General features: G+C 32.0%; 1 protein-coding gene across 2 annotated transcripts in view; it reads right to left on the bottom strand.

Moving 5' to 3' along the window:
- The window catches only part of LOC100867141 (uncharacterized), a 35,019-nt gene that overhangs the window by 11,010 nt on the left and 1,618 nt on the right, over positions 1-22,391 (bottom strand). Inside the window, exon 1 of one of the 2 annotated variants that reach the window (XM_086903310.1) lies at positions 17,558-17,842. The exons of the other annotated variant lie outside the window; for it this stretch is intronic. The gene's annotated coding sequence lies outside the window, so the exon portion shown is untranslated. Of the gene's footprint in view, positions 1-17,557; positions 17,843-22,391 lie in introns of those variants that run through there. 2 annotated transcript variants of the gene reach the window in all.

Consider the following 22,391-nt stretch of genomic DNA (forward strand, 5'->3'; position numbering starts at 1 on the left):
GGGGATTCTTTGGAAGGAGCAGTGATTGATTGATTTATTTTTTTTTTTTTTTTCTTTGGATTCTTGTTAAGATGAATTTCTTGTTGGAAATGGGGCTTTAGAGAAGGAGGAATTTTTAGATTGGAGAAAGTTTTGAGTTGACTTTGTTTTATTTTTTTTTCTTCTTCTTCTTTTCCTTTTTCGGTTGTCGTGGAAGGAATCTTTAGAAGTTCAACGAGAGAGAGAGAGAGAGAGATTTGGGGTTTTGGGGAAAGGAAACGAGGTTCGAAGAAATTAGGGAAAATGGTAGCTGGTTTATATTTCTCGATTTGTGTAGTAGTTGAAAAGTTAGAGAGGAAAAGTGAGCCACGGAAAAGGGGGGGGGGGATAGATTGCATGAATCATAATTCTGTAATAGCATCTTGAGGATTTGAGAAAAATCTGAAAGTTTATTTTTGGATCAACGTGATTTTTCTTGCTTAAAAGTTCATCATAAATTGAAAAGTTTTTGGAAGAGGAGGAAATATTTCAAAGAAAACAAATCCAATTGCATAAATCTTTTTCTTGGAAAAGAGATCGCGTTGAGATCGATTGGAAAAAAAAATGTAAAGATCCATGGATCCTCTTCGTTTTGAAAATTATTGGAATATTTTAATTCCAATTTTTGTTGAGAAGTCGAGAGTCGAATCTTTGAATCAGGATTCTCGGAGTGACATTTCAGTGACATCGTCTGTAAAACTTTGCAGGTTTATTTTTAGATCGATGCGGTTTCGACTTCTAGCAATAGTCCATTTCTTTCTGAGAATCTGAGTGGGTTGGGTGACGGGTTAAAAATAGAAAGAGTGATTGATGGATAGCTTTAAGGGATATACACTGCGGTTATATGCTGGTACATCGTGCGATTGATTTTAATAGAAGTCGGAGGGTAGAATTTCAAATTGAAATTCGAGATTGCAAACTTGATTCTCTTGAAATAAGATATTAATGCTCGCGGAAGATTCTTTTGAATCCATTTCGTACGGAAGATATTTGTACGCCATCTCGATGTAAATTAATCGTGAAAAGTAAAAGCATTAGAAATATCTATATCCATACTCTCATGATTGGTATTCTTGTAACTTTCCAGTTTCCCAACTCTGAAACGAGGAACCACTCGAGCTTCGCGAACTTTAACGAACTTTCCACGTTTCGAGCATTCTGAATGTAATTTACAGATTTTCTCCATATAATTTCAAACAAATTCCTTTCTGTCGAGCAAAATGTGGAACTTTTACTTTTTTCCATATCATTTTAAGTATATGTAAAAACATTTCTCTCACATTCAAAAAAACAATATATTCTATTCAAAAAATTATTTTAATCTCAACATTTTGAGATCATTTTGCAAAAGAGAAAATTGTTACTGGAGATTAGAAACAATTGTGTTGTTCTCTTACGATTGAAAAATTTTCAGGAAAGAAAATATAAATCCATTGCAAATTTAGATAATATTGGATAGGAATTACATTATGAAATTTCAACACAATTTCTTTTCAAACGTTAATTCTTCTTTGAAAGGGACATACTTGTACAGAGAAAATTCCAAAGAGACCTATAGTTTCTGTTGCCTTATAATGCAACGTGTGTCTGACAATAGACGATCTATTTCCCCTTTACCCTAGCATTTCCCCTGTTTCTCAGACAGACCGAGGTATAGCCTGTGTTGTATGGGTTGCAGGACGTGTCTGACAATACACGATCCGCTTCTACTTGTTCTTTTGCGCGTTTCCTTGTGTCATGGTGCATCCTCATGTACCTTTCAATTTTCATTTTGAAATCTTTGGTGGGTGGAATATCATCTACATGTTTCTATCCATTTCCGTATTTATTTATTTTTTATCATTTTCAAATTTCTATAGTTGAGATGACAAAAAAAGAAAAAAAAGAATGGGAATTCTTTCGTGATTGTAATGTTTCTTTCGAGGAATGAGATTTCTTTTTATATCGAAATTTTATTCGTATTGCATTGCGTTTTTCTACTCGCTTTTTAGAAAGGAATAAGATTCTTTCTATTTTTAGAAACTTTGGTTTCTCTCGTTAAACAGAAATAAAAATAGAAATTCTTTTACAAAATAAAATTGCATCGTTTTTATTTTTCGTGTTTGTTTTATTTGTTTCATTTCAAAAAAGGGAAATGGAGATGTTTTCGCGTTCGATGATTCGTTTTTTAAAAATATCAGGATTGAAAAAGTTTACAAATTATTCATATATCTCAGAAAATTTTTACTTTTAAGTATCATGAAACTATTGTTTCATTAAAGAAAGTAATAATTTACGAATTAATAGCAACGTTTCCATCCGTTTATTAATTATTCCATAAATATAAATTCTCAACTCGAGATATTTATTACTTTGTCAGAACTTAAGAGTACCTTCATTATAAATAAAAAATATTCTTCTTCTCTTAGAACAAGAATAAAACATCTCGAAAATGCATTTATCTTCTTTGCACATCTTATCTTCTTCGACATTCTTTTGATACAATTTTATGATCCTATTATACGTTCTTTATTTTTATTAGATCTTCGATGCTGTTAAATTATCTATAGCAATAAAACTTTGTTCATGATCGCCATATTTTACAAGTTGTTGAGTGAGAAAAATCGAGAATCGTAAATTGGAAACGAGACATGTTACTCGATACATTTGAATTGATTCATCAGATATTAATATCTAGTTAGATTGTTTTTTTTTGATATAACACAATTTTAAAGATACATCTTTTTTCGTTTATTCTTCTAAAATCATATATATTTTCTAGAAAAATATATAGTGTATAAAATTGTGTATATTCATTTTCGAAGATTTTAAGGCTTTCATCGTCTGATATTGTATACAATTTCCAGCATTGTGCTAGCCTTTCTATACTGGTCACCAGAGAGATTTGCACGAAATACGATTCTCACCAACACTGACCTAACATGAAAACACATCTTGTAATCCATGGATTTCTAAGCTATAGGTTCCTGATCCTCGAGAGAAAAATTCAAATCCTCTGTGAAAAATTTTCTAATATCGTCGTGTACATATATTAACTACTTTATATTTGCTATGATAGATTCTTTGATATTTCTCCTTAATTTCTATTCTGGATTTTTATTCACTTTTATTATTAGTTCATTAAAAGTGTGTTCAATTATGGCAAGAAAAAGAGATTGTTGTAGATTTATATAAAAATACTATGAAAAGAGGTCATGTGTGGAAAAAGATTGGAAAATTATTATTTTAAGGTTGCAACATTGCTAAAACAAAAATGTTGATTTATTTTTAGGTTAGAAGAATACCCTAGTCAGTATCAAGAAATATAGTGTGTTAAGAAAGTAAGTAGTACTCAAGAGAGCCATTGATTTTAAAGTTATATCCTGCAACTCTAATACCATTTTGCTATCATGTTTGGGTCTTGTATCTTGTTTTGACATGCTTCATGGGTGTACCACAACAGTTGTACAGTTGGTTTTACTGACAAATTCACTAGCAGATTTGAGTAGAAATCTCTTCTCTCTTTGTTTTCTATCTTTCTTTGTCTTTCCTTATTATACACAGTCAGGATTATATGATTAAGGTGTCTGAATGTAAGCCATAGTGTAAGCTGTGTCTTAACGAAGATATATTTCGACGTGTCTCTTAGCATTGCAAGTAGTTTCATCACGGGTTATACACAATCACAGTGATACAGTTACCTTAGGATCAGTTACAGGACATGATTTGTATGATATGTGATTTATGTTCTTCATTCAAAACGATCTAAAAATTCCAAAATTTATTTTCAAGTCAAATAATAAAAAACAGAAGAAATTCTTTGAGAAGAATATGATTGATTGTTTTTGATAGAGCCAATCTAAAAATAGACAAATTCATTGACAAAAAGATCATTAGAAAAGTTGTGTTTTTCATCAATTTATCGAAAATAAGGATCGAATAAAACTTATTTTATAACGTTCGTGAAAAAAAATTAGCACGTTTAAAGTGAAATCTTGTTTTTAATTAAGCGTAGATTCAATTCAAACGATGCATTCAATTTATTCGGTAAATGAAACAATGACAGTTGAACAAAACATAATTAATTAATTAATTATACAAGCGAATCCCTTATATTTGCATAAATATTAATTACAGCAGAAGAAAATGATTGGTATTGGATATTAATTGGATATTAATATTACGTGTTAAAGAGAGAAAAAATAGTTAAAAAGAGGTTATGTTTCTTCGGAGAAAAAAATATTTTAAAAAAGAAAAAGAATGCAGGCTCTTTGAGATTATTTTAAAACTTCTTTCCAATTTTAAGTTATACATTTTGGAAATATTTGAGTTTGGAGTTTGGAAAGACGTTTCAATTCTCTCTTTAACGTTAAAATATTAGTTTCTTCGCGACGTATGAACTTAACCTAGTCACAATCTGGTCATAACCTAATCTTAACATTAGAAGATAATTAATTTTATTATAAATTCATTTGCTTATGTGTGTTTATTAATTTTAATTACGCAAAATCTTCTGTTCCAACCTCTTTATTCATTCACGTTGTTACTTGCTACAACATTAAATTTTAACCTCGTGATAACCTTCCGTTTAAAGTCCCTAGGGGATATTGTACAGATACAACAATAGTTCTTGTACGCTGTAACTTTCCTTTTGTGACACCGTATTCTCTACAAGTTAAACGAATACACTAACTTCGCAATTCATCTCGTTCAAATCGAGCATAGCCTTGTTCTCGCACGTGAGGAAACTATGAATTTCTAGGGACTTTCATGAACAGTGTGAATTAACTTTTACGTAGAAACAATTCAAGTTTCATTTACATTGTGATTTCATTTATCTTTTGACCTAACCTACGTTTAGTTAGACATGTTTAATTAATTATTTTGTTGAAAATTGCTCGATATATATGTATTAGGTTAGGCAAATAACGATAATCAAATTTCTGCCAGAAACTAGAGTACGTATAATAATTTTATTTGTTTTTTGATAAATATATACGCATATAGATGTACGTAATTAATTATTTCAATTATTATGTAATTATAATTGATTATATGATTAAATCTTTGCTAGAAGATACGTATATGTAATAATTTCGTTGAAATATTAATTGTGCGGCAGAGATAATCGAAAAAATAACGATGCTATTTAATTAGGAATATTTGAATGCCGTATGTTGGCATGCATGACCGCGGTTCGCCACAATATGGCGCAATCCCAATTAATCTTGCAACGAAACGTTTGTGCGCAAGGTTTCAAGATCATCATTTTAATTGATCAAACAATAGAATTGGTCAGCGAGTTTGTCCCTCGCAGTAATATATTCCCCCGTAATCGATTTCGTTATGTTGTTGTTCAAAAGTTTGCTTCAAATTCTTATAACTTTAAATTCTACTTTTCAAGTTATGCCTGAGAACGATGATAACTTCAAAATTATTCTCAACTCTCTTAACCCTCGATCCTCACAACTTTGCTCCTTTCCAATTTCTAATTTTTCCATTTCCCTCAAATTCTCTCTTTTCAAATTACAGAGATACATTTCGAAATTCCGATCCTCGACCTTTCTCAACCTTGCAATTTTCCAATTTTCGAGTTCGGTGATTTAAAAAAATTATTTCTAGAAAAAAAAAAAAATCTAATCCTCCACTCTCCCCACTCTCCAATTCTCCCTTAATTTCCATTTAACTTTCCATCACTCTTCTCGCTCCCCTTCCCCTTCCGTAAAAAGAGTTGGAAAATCAAATAAACGATAAAACGACGAAAGCGCGAAAGCAGAATCCCGCAGTTTAATAATGATTCGCACGCTTTTCACTCGGCTCAAAACTATCGTTTTCATCGGCCGTAGTAAAAGTTTGGCCGGATCAGTGTTTCCAAGTCACCCGGTGTGCACCGTTATCGGTGAAACTTTTAATTGGGCTGCACGCGAGCCGGAGAGAGAGAGAGAGAGAGAGAGAGAGGAGGGGGAAAGGATAGCGTTAACCGTGATATTGGAAGATTTCTTGCCAAGTGGCGGTGTATAAATACCGGGCAGAAGCGATCGAGAAGCTTTCCAAAGTGGTTGGAATCCCGTTGACACGTGAAAACACCCGGAACGGAAGAAGTTTTCCACCGATTCGTTTCGCTCGCGAGACATTTTAAGGGACATTTTAAAAAAATCCCAACGTTTTTCGTTTCGTCGGGCTTTCTTCCGCGGGGGGAGGGGAGGAGGGGGAGGGGAGAGCTTGCGTTAAATTGCGGTGAAAAAGAAAATCTCGGTTGAAAGCATCGATATTAAGTTTTGAAGGGCATTTCCCATGGCAATCTCGTTTGAATTTCCTCTCCAATGGAATATTCACGGTGTGGTGATATAGGGTTTTTTTTCTTCTTCTTTTTTTTTTTTTTTTTTTTTTATGCAACTCGAAGAAGCCATATCCTAGGGTAATGTAAAATAGTTACATGGGTGGGATAGGGGAGAAGAAAAATCTTCTGAAAGGTGAAAATTGTTATCGAGGAGAGGGGGGGGAGGGGTAACGAGAATTTTAACGTGGAGTGAAACTTCTTTTTTTTTATTTAGAGCCACGTGGAAATGAAGTTTGAAGATTTGATTTTTTTTTTCTCGGAATGAATTTACACGCGAATTTGATTAATTCCTGATCGAATTTCGAGATACGAGTACGAGATGATCGACAGATGGGTTTATTCTACGTGTGAAAAATGGATAAGAAACGGTGAAGAGAAAAAAAATGTACTTATTTCTAGGATGGAGTTGAAAAATTAAAAATTCGTAAGAATATCGGAAATAAATTCTGATTGTAAAAATGAGGATTTGAGGGTAAAAAAATTTCTTTGCGTGTATAAATCTATTATTCGAATTATTCTACGAATTGAAATATTGGGGTTAATAGATCGAAAGTTAATTGATCTTTTAAAATATTTCGATGAAAATGAATATGGAGATTGAAATATAGGAAATTCGATTATCTTCGACAATTTTTTTTCCTAATTTGAAAGAAAATTTTCTTCCTCTTACATTTTTCTTTGTTTTTATTTTTCTCTTGTGCGCAAACATCCAGTGATATGAAATTTTTTATTCGTATGGTAAAAAATGAGAGATGACATATTTTTCTTCATTTTTTAATCAAATTTTTAATTTGAGACGCGTGCTTTCCATTTCAAGCAAAAAGTATTTTATACGCTTTTAAAATAAAGTTTCGTAGAAATAGAAAGATATGTTGTATTCTTTTTTTCACAATTCGTATAATGATCAAACTGAAAATAATAGAATAAATAAATAACTATTTTTTTCACAAATAAATATAAATAATACTCCGTTACAATATATCAAAATTATTACACGTAAATTCTATTGTATCTAAATGGATTTGTATCTAGATCAAAACGGGATATTAATTATTAATTATAAAAGCTTTTATATTTACGTAATTTCCCATTAGAATATTATTTTCATTCGTTTTTTTTCATTAGAAATATCACACGATACAAGATACATTTTCGGTAAATTTTATTTTATTGCAAAAATAAATCTCGTTCAATTTTTTCATTGAAAAAAAAAAGAAAAAAAGAAACATTTAACACGTATTGGATATTCAATTCGATTCAATTTCGATATGCAGAATATTCTCGTTTTTCTTTTCATAAAAAAATAATATTATACGCATTTACTATGTATTTTCCACATCTGCAATTTTATATACGAAGAATATTTATTTTATTCTGTTCTGCTAAAACTAACATTGAACCACTTACTCCACACATCACAGCTGAATTTTTCCGCATAAAATATTCCCCTAGGAGAATTTAAAAACATTTAAAATAATATCCTCTCTTGTAAAATCTTGTGAAAATTTTCCAACAAAATTTTATTATCCCAGTTATTCCATTCGTCAATATATTTAAATAAAATATCATAATTTTTCTTAAATCGATTTATTAAATATTCCTGACTACAATCTTTAAAATCTCTCAAAAATTTCTCGTGAACAATAAAATCTAAACTTGTCCCATTACTCCTTATATTTTAAAAGTAAAATTTATCAAGAAAAGAACATATTTCTTAGAAATAGAGATCATAGATAATTTCAAGAATTATTAAGAAAATTCTTGCTTTGCCTATGTTAACACTTCATCATTTCTAATACTCCGATAAAAAAATCGCAATATCGAAAAAGAAGGAAAAGAGGAAAGGAAAATTTTTCGAAAATTGGTTCGATCTTTCGGTGGATTATCTAATTGGACGCACAGTCGCGTCGATAGATGGCGTTTTTTGACGAAACACAGTTGCTTTATTCGGCCGAGGATTGTTTTTCGGCTCGAGCATTTTTGTCGAAACGCGTTGTGGCGGGAATTTTATCAAGTATTTACCTTTTCGATTGCGAGACGAAGGGGTCTGCGCAACGACACGGCAATTGCAGTTAACTGCAGTGAATCCTCGAACCGTGGAGAAAATGTTTCAACGTGATGCGAATTCTTCGCCGCACTATCGCGGATTAAAATTTGCCCCGTTCTTCTTACTTTGAAAAATGGAAACGGCGAGTATTATATATATAAAGGTGAAAAATTGGAAGAAAATATGGCAAACTTTTTATCCAATAAAATTTAGTTTTAATTTTTAATGGAAGAATGAATGGTGAAGATGACATGAATAGATTAAATTGATGGAAGATTATTCCAATATATTTTTAATCAACTTCAATGTAAATTAAACTTGATACAAATTTTTTTAAAAATACATTGTATAGATGATATTGGAAGTGGTTAGATAATTATGATGATTGTGTTAATGGATATAATTGTTAATCAACAAATTAATACGTGGATTCAATTGGATGAATTCGATTAAACGTTAAATTGTTAATAACGTTCGATATATTTTTACGTTAAATAAACTTAGATGTTCAAAAATGATGATCCATCGATCGACTTTTGATCGTGGAAACGTGTAGAAAGGTCAGAGGGCGCTAGTCAATATTTGACGAGTTTCGATGCTTGATGTGTTTAGTTTAACACGAAACATTGACATGTTGGCTGCTGCATACCCACTCGTCGTGGAATTAGACGGAATGTATCAATGTTAGTCGTGTGATCTCGAGCGAGAGAAGTACCAAAAGTTTTAAAATTTCCCGAAGGTCAAGTAAATATTTAAATCTCAAACTACTTTATTCAAAAGCTCTAATTTAATCAGTTTTAATCTCTTTGCCCTGATTCCGTCGAATTAAAAAAATAAATACATCCTCTGAATGTAAACATCAACGTTTTGATATTTCGCAATTAACAATTTTTTAATCGGTTTTACTTTTCTCCATAATAATATTACCCAATATTTTCACAAAATTTTTCAATTACCTTAGAGATAAGTAAAAAAAAAAAAAAAAAATATTTTCTCTAACATCCAAAATAACTTGAATCATATATATCATATAACACGTAAAATTTTCACATAAAATCCTCCGACGTTATCTTCTCATTTTCTTACCTATTCTGAAATTTTCTAAGATCACATAAAATTTCCACGTAAATTCCACTTCTTTTTTCTCCATTATTCGTTCTGTTTTTCTTACTTGGCTACATATTAATATTTCTACAACTTTTATCGAAATTAAATTTTCATAAATGAAAATTTCTACACTTGATTCCCCTGTTGCATACATTTACATAATAAATTTCAACTTTCAACTCTATATATCTATTCCTGTACACATTTTCAAAAATTACGTTCAACACATTTTCCACGAATTCTTCTTCGAATCTTCGAAATTTCAATTTTCATCCATACTCTGTTACACCCTATATATCTCTCTATCAAGCACAAATATTACAATTAACTATACAATATCTTCCAAACTATGGATCGATATTACTAGCTATCTTTTCCCTTTTTCTCAAACACCCGGTATACACTTTTAGCTGACGTATCGCAATTCATTCGAGTACACGGTCAAATGCGTTCGCGATTCATCCTCTGCAGACGAATCAATCGGACCCCGCCACGCACGAATACTCGAGTACCAAAGATTATCCGCCCCGTATTTCCAAAAGGGAACAAAAAAAAGAAAAGAAAGAAGAAAGAATCACCCTCCCTGACCACGCCCTTTTCGCTCTTTCCCGCGCTTTTCTCGGCCCCAAGTTTTATTCCACCCTCCCCTACAACGATCACACAGCCAAAAACCATTGAACTAGATTTCAGAGGTCTCTGTAACGAGGGCATTTTGAGAGCAATTAAGCTCGCCTCGAAATATATAGACTCGTGTTTCGCGATCAATGGAATTTCGGCGGGGTTGTCTGGTGGACGTTTGCCGCCTTTCGATGCCTTCTTGAATAATATCCTTCCTTTCTCTTCTCAGAATTTTCATTATTTTTGTGTGTAGTATTTTTTTTTTTTTTCTTCTTCAGTATTCTGACCCATTGGAGGAAAATGGCGGATATTTGTTGAATGGATGTTGCTTCTCTTTCTGCGGTGAGATATTTCAATAGGTTTCTTTTCTTTAGTTTTGGAATATTTTTCGTGACGATTAAACGTTCGTTGGGGAAGTGTCGCGTTGGTTGTATGCGGGAGGAAGATGGATGAATTGCGTAATTTTTCTTCTTCTTGGAATTATTTTGGGAACAATTATTGTGCAGATATTCTACTGTTGTTGTATTGTTCTGCTCTGTTGCTTTTCAACAGATCTGAATCTCTTCTAGAATTTCGTTCTAACATTTCAGAATATTCTGATGTCTTGTTTCAATATAATAGGATATCTCTTAATTTTCGTTTCACTCGAAGTAAAGAATTATTGTTCTTTTTTCTTTTTTTTAAATCGAATTAATTCTCCTTCTACTCGTGACATATTGGTTTTAGAATCTTTCTGGTTTTCGATATTATCCAGTTAGGTGCGTAGAAATAAGTATTGCCAACTTTCAAGTGAATCTAATTTCTCTCTCAATCGTGTACTTTCTTGATCGTAGAATATTTTCAATATTTTAGATTGGGATTCCCCACCAGGCACGCACGCATAGAAGTAGAAAAGTAGATAGTAGATATTCCCGTCTTCAAACGGATCTATCCATTCTTTCGCATATATTTTCGTTTCGAAACTTTAGGACTTATTCCAATATTTTTGCTCAAACACGATCCATTATCGAACAAGATAGAGGAAAAAGTTGGGATGATATGCACGAAGTGGAATATATCAGAACGTTCTTTTGACGAAAATCAAATAATTTTCTTTTATTTATTCTTCTCGCGAAAATTTTTCACGATAATCACGATATTACAATTAACATATTTTCAGTAATTAATAATTGACCAAGAAACATCCGTTCAATAAAAATTAAATTACCTAACCAATATTTTGCAACTTGTTCGAAAAGAAGAAAACGAGGAAATAAGAAGAACAGGGAAAAAAAGAATCGAGTGAAAAATCCTTCGATATTTCGCCCATTACACACATTTTTCGCACAGCAGCTGAAAGAATTTTGAATAATTAAAAAAAATAAATCCATTGCTCTGTTATAACTTCTCTCTCCATACTCCAGATGAAAAAAAAAAAAAGGAGAACGCGATATATTTTCCCGATAAACAAATGCGAAGTTATGCAGAATAAACGAAACTCCATTTATCGTTCTCTTCGATAAATGGGGTTGGCCAGTTCGAAATTTCGCCCGTATCGTTTCTATCGGCCCCCTCCACGGAATGGAAATCCCTCGGAAATGCGATTAGACCCGATTAATCATTCTGCAGCGTGCCTCGTTACAGGGTTACGTGGACGATTGTTCGTTTCATTATTGGGATACTGGAGGGATACTCGCGGTTTCCGGTATCATTCCCAAGTGTTTTCAGCGGTCGACTTACAACGATCGTCGTGCTAGGAGGGAACACGGAATTTCGAAAGTGAATTGCAATCTTCGTAATTTTTATTATTTCTACGATTATTTGTAATTTTTTTCCTATCATTTATCGTTGAAAAAAATTGTGTTGTTTTTATTTTGCAAAGGGAATAACGTGTCTTCGTAATTATTCTGTGATTATTTGTAATTTTTTTTTTCTATTATTTATCGTCGGAATTTTGAGAAATGATTCATTGCTATTTTATTTTGCAAAGGAAATATTATGTTTTCGTAATTATTCTGTGATTATTTGTAATTTTTTTCCTATCATTTATCGTTGAAAAAATTGTGATTCGTTGTTGTTTTTATTTTGCAAATGGAATATCGTGTCTTTGTAATTATTCTGTGATTATTTGTAATTTTTTTTTCTATTATTTATCGTTGGAATTTTGAGAAATGATTCATTGCTATTTTATTTTGCAAAGGAAATATCGTATTTACACGCGGTTATTTGTCTTCGTTATTTTCGGAATAAATGTAGTTATCTATTTCTATTTTGATTTGCAAGTGAAACAAATCGTGAAATTCTTGTTATAATTATTATTGTTATAAAATTTTAAAGTTAAATTTGTTTGTTCGTTGTTATTTTATTTTGGAAAAAGGAAATAAAGAATTTCATTTTCGAAATAAAACACGTTGTATTTGCATTTAATTTTCGATGTTTCATAATTATCATATAGAAAATTTAAATCGTGATCCATTGTTATTTTATTTTGCGAAGGTAACATCAATTTGCACGATGATCGTTGATATTTTGAAAATAAATTATAATTTTAATTGGAAAAGTAAAATCTTTCGTTAAAGAAATAACTTTCGACTCGAAACGAGAAGTTCTTCTTGTAAATCGTGTGATAAGGTGACACTCTATAGGCTTGACTGCTTGACAATCATTCAATGGATTTTAATTTAAGATTCTTGAAAATTTAATTAAAATACTTGAGAGTTCCTTAGTGTAATTGAATTTCGTTTTGAAAGAGACTTTTAACTACCGAGGCCTTTCCTAAGTTAAGGAGGATTTTTTTTTTCACTTAATTGCTTTTATATAAACCAAATAAAGTTAATTCAAATTCTTTCTCGTCGTGATTGAACAAATTTTTATATACGAGAAATAATTTCCTAAGGCTTTTCCCTTTTTGATTTTTTTTTCTTTTTGAATTACAGATATAAAGATATTAAGATGTTGTTAAATTGTTCAAAAATCAATTACCTTGCAAAGTCAATCGTATAAAATTGTCCAGGATTTCATGTTCACAAACTCGTGCTATTTGTACAACAGCTTTGTACAACATGATCGTACATAAATCCGTTTCGTTAAATACGATAAAGAACACTTTTAACAAACCGTATATATCGTAAGCTTTGTTTAATTAATCATTGATTTATTTACTGTTTACTGTTAATTTTTAAAAAAAAATCCAGTCCAGGATGAAACGCAATTGAAAAATAAATTATAAATTTATTGCGTTTATCTTCAATTTTCAACAGTTCAATTTCCACCAAATACCTATGAATACCATATTAGCAAAATTTTAAAACGTCGATAAATTCTTTATACTTGCAATTTCCATACAATATAATTTTAAATATTCGTGTGAATATTTCTCTTTTCCGTGTATTTATCCACATTTGTGTATATATCATATCACGATCCTAAGATCATAAAAAAATAATTCGTTTTTAATCTAATAAAATTTTCATTTCACGTTTGCTGTTTCAACTTCAGCATCTGTACGTATTTCTTTTTATGTTCTCGATCTGGTTTAAAATATTCTCTAATGAAAGATTCCTCGATATACGTTTATTTGCACTTTCCACTTTCAGAATTGTAATTTTTCTACAAGATACAAGTAGATTAGAAAGGAAAAGAATACAAATAAATAAAAACGTAACGTGGAAATTGAATTGTCAAGTTTTAGCAAAAATTATGAGTTTCGATGAAATTCTCGATCTAAAAATAATTTTCAACCGAATGACCGATTTTTTCCCTTACTTCTCCTCCCCTTCCTTTTCGTTTTTCCTTTTCGAATTTTTCCGCTCTTCGAAGACACAGTAATGTGCTCGATCGAATTTCACGGAAGTCGATTCGAAAACTCCGGAAAAGCTATCATATTCCTCGTCGTAGAGGGATCGATCCGAACGAGATCCAAGTAGATTCGACCGTTCTTTGATCAGACTCGGTGAGAGGTAAGTAGCTCGACTCGCTCGCTAGTCGGACAAAAGTGGTCGCGCTTAACTGACCGTATAAAGGATATCGTATAAAATTTTTAACGTGTCGTTGCATAAAACAGTATTTTCAAAATGGTATGTATCAAATATGGATACGTCTCAATCTTGTATCTCTTTAAAATATTTTTTTCTATTTATTTCTTGCTCTTCATTTCGACCGTGAAATTTCGAACGATTATTTATTATTTGCATTTTCGAGATCAATTCTCTTTGAATCATTCCTTCTTTTTTTTTTACAGATTTTTTTTTTAATTACAATTGGATTATTGGTAAGTTATAAATTGCAGAAAAAGTAAAATAACGTCGAACTGTTATAATTCGACGATTTTTGAAAAAAAAAAAAGAAATGAAAAATCTGTATATCGTTACGAATATTAAAAGATATTATTACACAAATTCGCAGATCATTCTTTTTATCGTTATATAAAGGTATAATATTTGTACGTTTTAATTTATCTTTAAAACAAATCCTTTTCTTTTTTTAAATATTTCGCTTATACGTTCGACTCTGCTAGATATTTGCCAATTTCTGGAAATGCAAGCCTCGAGATCGCTTGTTCAATTGGTGTGGCAATTGAAAGGTTAATACTATGTTCGAATAGGAGCGAATTTCCTCGGTACCGGATACGAGGATTTAGAAGAACGAAGAATTAACGATCATAGGTACTTTGTACTCAATCGAGCTTAAACACAGTTTTTACTTTGGCTTTAAGTACCATTGAATAAGTGAGGAATGAAAAGAATACAAGAAAATTAACGCGGAAAGAAAGGATTAAAAATTTCCTATCAAAATTCTAAATCTTTTTCATCGAATTGACAATAAAATTATTCGAGACGAAGTGATAAAAAAATCAATAGAATTTAAGGGAATATAACAATGGAAGAAAATGATCGAAAGTTTAATTTTTCACGATGATTAATTATATAGTTTAAAGTAGATGTAAAGATTTTCTCAGTCCAGTAATAGCCAACAGATTAATAAATTAGACAGGGGACAGGTACAAAGGGACCAAAAAGATGTAAGACTATGACACTGTCTTCCTCCTCATAATTTACGATTAATTAACATCGAATGAAAGGGAATCTTGAAAATATTTTTCAACCTATTTCTCTTTCGATTGTTTCGCGTTAATCGTTCTCAAGTGTACGTAAAATCCAAGAAAATTTCCTCTTTTAAGAATTCAAGAGCGTTTAATCACTTTTGACCATTTTCGAAAAATTTTTGATTCCTCTTTTTTTCTTTTTTTTTTTTTGGATCAATGTTTATTATTTTTTCGATAAGGTAAAGAGTATCAAGTATAATAAATATTCATAATTCGTTAATTATAAATTTTATGACGAATAAAATTTTATCGATATACAATCTTTTAAATGTTTTTTTTAACGGAAGAATGTTTTTTCACGATTTATAATAACCATTATTGCTACAATATATAAAACTTGCCGTGGAAATATCGAATAAAATATCAGTTGAACGTTACATGTACAGTACTGTACTGAAAACGTTAAATTATCTACATTATTGATTTTGTGGCTACAGAAGAAGTTTTCGAATAATAAAATATTTTCATAAAAAATTTGTTAATTAAGAGAGCTAATTTATGCATATATATATTTTTAAACATATATTTACTCGTCGGGATTTAAAAATCAATTTTCATCGTGTTTATACATTTTGCTGCATCACGCAAAATATTGAAATATCGTTCAATTATCCATAATTTCATAAATAAATTGCATTCTATCGAAAGAATAATTAAATGCTTGTACACTCATCTCGCGTATACACTTGTATCATCCATCGAATCTATAAATGTTTTCACAGTATTTGAAAGATAAATACCAACCACGCGAACATTTCACGTAATCTCCACGTAAAAATGATTCGACGAGTCAATCATTCGTCAACTAACACGTATTCAGATTTAAGAAAATATAAATCGCATTAATAACTCGAATATCAAAATTTGTAAACTTAAAATGATTTATTTGAAAACTTCTATATTATTCAATTCGAGCTTCCAGGATATAATTTCCAGGGTATCAAAATGCGAACAAATTATACAAGTTTGAAAAAATATCTCTCATAAGGGACGAAACGGACTGAAAATTCAAATTCCAATTCCCATAACAATTTCCTCGTGCACACACCCCCACGTACTCGAATCAAACACCACCGACCGCAACTGTGTATCTCCAAATCCCTTATAAACACACTAATTGTCCACCAATCTTCCATCACACCTCTCTCCCCAACCCATCAACCTTAACATTGTTGCACATTAATCAACTCTTTAACCCAAATGATTCATTATTCACCTCAAACCAATCCTGTATTGCATTGCACATCTTTCTTTGCAAACGATATAGCTGTTTCAAAAAGTGTTGTTGTAGCATTGGTGTAATTAATTAGATTCATATTATATCGAATAGTATAGTATTTTCAAATGTATATCAAATATACTTCAATTTAAATCATCCACTCCAAATCACACATCGTAACACATACATTGGTATTTTCTTCTTAAAATAACAATCTTTCTTAAGTTTTCTCTATAAAAAAAAATCTTCAATACAATCGCGAATTCTTCAATGAATTATTCAACTTCAATTCTTAGCTAGATTTAACCCATCCATCATGCACACCTCATAAATCCTATAATACATAAATATATCATATTAACGTTTCACCGTTTTCTCTGCAAGACATCGATCCTTTCCACCCTTTGAAATTTATTAACAGTGCACCTTTCAATCTCTTCTCTTCTCGAATCAAAACAACGTATCTTTTTCCTTCAAAATTTGTAAACATTCATTCAAAATTTATCCAAAATCCAATTGAAATTAGTAAACTCAATTTACAAATATTAACATAATGCACGTATCTCAGTATTTTTTTTTCCTGTGCAAAACAACAATTTCCCTCAAAATTCCATCAACATTTTCAAAATTCAACTCAATCTCAATTTCACTCCTCTCTCCATGCAAATCAACGGATCTTTTTCCCCCCCAAAACTTATCAACATCATTCAAAATTTAACTCAAACACAAAAATTCACTTCCAGTCAATTCCATTTACAAATTTACACAACACACCTCGAATATTTCCCTTTCCCTGTGCAAAACAAACAATTTTCCCTCAAAATTCCAAACATAACATTTCCAAAATTCAACTCATCTCAGTCTCACTCCATGCAAATCAACGAATCTTATTCCAAAAACTTATCAACATCATTCAAAATTTAACTCAAACACAAAAATTCACTTCCAGTCAACTCCATTCACAAATTTACACAACACACGTTCCCTTCAAAACTCCATCAACATTTCCAAAAATTCAACTCGTCCAAACTCGTTTTTACAACTCAAACCCCTCCATACGTAATTATACGCACATCTCAATGCAAAAACAACGAATCCACTCTTCCCTCGCAAACGTTACAACGTTAAATATCGCACGATACACACCTCTAACTCGTCTCTCCTCTTACAAGACCTTCCAACAATCCTCCTCCTTCTTCCTCCTCTTCCTCTTCCTCCACCCTCCTCGTCCAACCACCACCTCGTCACAAAGTTCACCACCACCTCCCTCCCCCCTCGTGCGTGTCACGTTCGACGCACCAACCCGACTCTCAACGAAGAGGAGAGTTGTTCCTCTTCTCAGCCCGCCTTCTCACAGTTCACCAGCCGCCAATCTGGATGTGGCCGGCTTGGGGCGCCGACTGACTGCCACGGAACCCCGCCGCGGAGCAGAATGTTGCTGCCGCTCTCGTCCGACCACGGCGACGGCCTGCGCGTTGCCACGGCCCCCGACGGGGGGGAGGGAGGACCGAGAGAGAAAGCGAGGGGAATGCACGCAGGATCGAGCGCCGCCAGGCTCTGGGTGGGGGGTGCGTGGCGAAAGGAGAGGGTGGGGCAAGGGTGGTTTTACGAGAGGGTGTTTATGGGTGGGGTGGTCAGGAGGGGGAGGTAAGATTCCTCGTGTCGTGTCGGGCGAAGATGCTCGTTTTTCGGGATGGGTTTGGAATGGAGAGGATTAAGCGACAACAGGAGAGAAACGGGGGAAGGTTTTATTTCTTTCTTTCTTGGATGGATGGATGGAGGCTTTTCGATTTTTTTCATCGATGGGTTTGTTATAGAGGGTGGTACGAGATAGAGATAGAGATGTTACGTCTCGATGAGAAGTGGAAAAGAAAAATAGAATTTTCCTTGTAATAATAATAAACGCGGATAATTTAAAGGGGAGCGTGGAGTAATTTAGGGTTATTAAATAGTCCGTCGTGCGTCCGTGTGTTTGCGAAACGCAAACAACAACAAATTAAGGTAATTACACGAATAAATATATAAATTCTCTCTCCTCCTTGTTCGCGTTTCAAACGTTAATTTGAATTGCGTCAATCATTTGAAACAAGGAGAATTACATTTGAAACACGTGTAAAAATTTTATTTCGAGAGAATGGGGGAGAAACCGAGAGTAAAAGTGAAAACTTGGTGGAGGGAAAGAGATAGCCTAGCCTCATAGAGATATTCCTTGGGAAGAGAGGAGGAGAGAACGCGTGTGGAAATATCGAAGGAGTAATAGAGAGCGTCTTCCTTCAGGATGGATGGGGTAAACGAGGGTGGTCGAAAACGGCTTTTTACGGAGGAAAATTCGATAAAGGGGAAAAACATCCGAGGAACGTTCGGTGGAATAACGAGAACGTGGCGTGGAAAAAAGAAAAGTGATGGTGCGTATTCAGAGAAGGGTGGAGGTGGAGGGGGGGATGGTGAAAGGGTAGACTCGCGTGGGAAGAAAGAAAAGAGAAAACCCCCCCGTGGATGTGGGGCGATGTGTGAATGGGCGAATGCGCGGGGAGGAAGAAGGGAACAAAAAGAAAAGAGAAATAAAATAAAATTGAGAGAAGAGAAAGGTAATGCGAGAGGAGATTGGTGTGGAAGGAACGAATGGAGAGGACAATGGGTGAAGAGGTAGTATAAATGGAGGTAAGAGAATATATATATATATATATAGGTCGTCTGGTTTGAGTGGAAACGGTTAAATATCTACGGAAAATATACAAGCGAGTTGACAATGTTCTCTCTGCGTTTTGAAATAATTCAAATGTTGAAATGTTTTCAACGCGTCAAGATTTAAAATATTTGATTGATGTAGAGATTGTTTTGCAAGGAATGGCAATGAAGTTTTTTTTTTATCGATGGTATTGCGATTGACATTGAAATATAGTTGAAAATGTATTTGAAATTTTTTGCTAGAAAAGAAAAAAAGAAAGACAGCGTATAAGTGGGGGACAGGAAAGGAATAGAGATAAAAGTTGAAACGTTTCTATAGATATATTTAAGACGTTGAAACGAGTCAAGCATCTGGAAAATAATGAAGATTGGAAGGAAGGAAATATTTGATCCGAGAGTATATGAAGTGTGAAAGGTTCGTATCTTATAGCTCTCACAGTTGATGACTTTCGGCAACTTTGGGAAACTCTGGCAAGATTGGGATTAGATTTTCATCAAGTGTGTACACCGAGTCCGATTATTATTATTGTTATTGTTCTTGTTGATGTATCTTAAAGTTTCTTATTTATTTATTGCATTTAAAAAAAACTTGGCTGGACTATTTAATTTTCACAAATGTTTTTTTTTAAAATAGTAGTATATACTTGGATCTTATTTGCCAAATATTAACTTTCCATGTGTGTCAACTTTAAACTAACCTCATTAGCATAATCCCGTGTAGATTTCCATATAGAGAAGTGGTTAATATATGTATATATACATGGCTCTAAAATGTCGACGTCGTATTAACTTTGAAAATTTAAATATTTTGAAAACAACTCGACGAAATATAAGTATATCGTAGTTTTTTTCCCTCGAAAATTTGTTTCCATATTGGTTGCAAAAAATATAATAAAAATAAACCCGAGAGTGTTTAAATCGGTTTAAAATTCAACAAGCGAAAAATTCTTAGAGGAATTTTTAATTCTAATCTGGAAATTTTTTTCCATATTTTCCGTATTTTCGACATTTTTTACTGGACATTTACTGACTGTATTAGACTGATTTTAATCCATTTATATAAGCGTTGTGCAAATTTAACGCTATTGAAAAGCGTTGATAATTAAAATATGGAAACAATATGTTTCTTTGGTAAATAAAAATAATTAAGAAAAAAATAATTATTATTACGAGATAACATATTATAAAATGACCTATAAAAACTTTTGTATTCATAATAGAAAAGTTCGAGAAATTACGTATTACTTTCTGTTCACACATACGTGTGCAGTCTCAAATAAATGAATTTCTGTAATTATTCGTATAAATGTATTTTAATTATTGTAAAATGTTTGAAACAATTAACACAATGAAAATTACACAATGAAAGATCGATAAAAATTGAAAAAAAAAATTCACACAACTCGAACAACTAGAATTTTATAAAAATCTGTTATGAAAATCAATTTCTTGAAAGATCATTTCAACAATTTGCGTTATTATGAAAAGTTATGATGTTGATCAGCTGACAATATCTGCTCTCGAGTGTTCTTGAGGATCTCCAGTGCATTTGGAACGATGCCAGATCTCTCCTTGACTTTGTTATGATTGGCGATACGTTAAACAACTATTAAACGGTTAAACAAATCTCATTGTTCAGTTTTGAAATTTCGAAAGCATGAAAATTTTACTTCTTAACCTTGTTACCTCAATTAGACGAAAGAAAGTTTTATAATTAACGAATGTAATAAAAGATGAGATATGAGATGTGAAATTGAAAGCTAGAAACATATTTCATTTCGAGAGTTTCAGAATTGAAAATGTTCGAAGGTAAATTGGATCAAAAAAGATCAATTTATACCAATAGATAATTTAATATTATTCCTGATAAATTTTAAAATACAATTTATTGAAAGAATATAGATTCGACTAGAGAACTTTCGGCCACCCTGTATCGTAAATTCCAACACCGTGCTCTCGACAGCATGCGAGAATGTAAGAAGAATTGAAATACCAAATTGTTTTTTTTATCTTGAATTGTTAACAAGAGTGGAAAGGGAATTACCAGAATTAGTAGAGGGAATTTTTCAACAAAAGAATAAGAATATATGTTATTAATAAAGGAAAAATCGAAAAGTGTAGGGTGGAAAGGAAAGGAAATTTCTTAATTCCTTTGTATCTGGGAAAAATGCAGGAAGAAATTATTACAAAGGATTAATCAACAGAAATATAATTGAATTACCGAATGTTAAAAGAAAGGATAAAATAATAACGTCAATAATATGCTTTTTTCTTTTATTTTTAAAAAATTATCAAAGAGCAGATATGTGATTTATTATGAAATTATTAATTGTTAATATAGAAAGGAGGAGAGAAATGAAATTGAAAAAAAGGATAATACGGATTGAATGGAATTAATTTAATTTAATAAAAAAAAAAAAATGACAGAATTATTGACGAACAGATAAAAAAGATTAAACATTTCCAATTTTTAATATAATATAAAAATAGAATTAATAGGAAAATTGCTAAAGAATAGATAATAATAATAATAATAATATTGTTAGTATATAAAAAAAAAAGGGATTACATACAGAATTTTAATACAGAAAATTAAAATTTGAAAAGCTTTTAACTTTATAATAGGAAAGAGAACTTGTCATAGACGGTTAAATCGTAAAAAAATAATAGCATTGCGAATGAAGAGAAATAAAATGGAATAGAATGAAAATAGCAAGCGTTTTCTTAAAAGAGATTGTTACCAGGCAAAAGATACAAACTTACATTTTACAATTTGAAGAATACTGAGAAGCAAATTCTGATAATAATACAACAGGTAGAATATCGAATCCATGTATTATAAAAATCGATAAATACGAAAATAGGGATTGAAACGTCAATAAAATTTAATAAAAATCAAACACCAGCATAAAAACCAACGTAAGAGACAAACAAATACCAATTAACTGGACAAGGAAGAGGAAAAAGATTTTTCCATCCCAACAACAAGTCAACAAGAACATTATTCTCAAAAGGATATTGAGGCATTGCCAAAAAGTGGGCAAAAATTAATCATCCCCTTTCAGAAAGGGGAAGAACCAAAATCAAAAGCGAACGACCAAGGAGAGGAAAAAAAAGAAAAAGGAAAGAAGAAAGAAGAAGCGAGTGAACGATGAAGGAAGCAAAGAAAGTAGTAACGAAAATTGAGGCATAAGTTGAGGATGTAACGAGGGAAAGGGGCTCGTTTTCATTCAGATCGTCGAAGAAAGGAACGAGGGTGGTGAGTCAACGAAGAAGCGAACGAGATATCGCA

The sequence above is a fragment of the Apis florea genome, unplaced genomic scaffold (assembly GCF_048593485.1).
Source record: "Apis florea isolate Af1SG1 unplaced genomic scaffold, ASM4859348v1 contig_1615_pilon, whole genome shotgun sequence".
Classification (NCBI taxonomy): domain Eukaryota; kingdom Metazoa; phylum Arthropoda; class Insecta; order Hymenoptera; family Apidae; genus Apis; species Apis florea.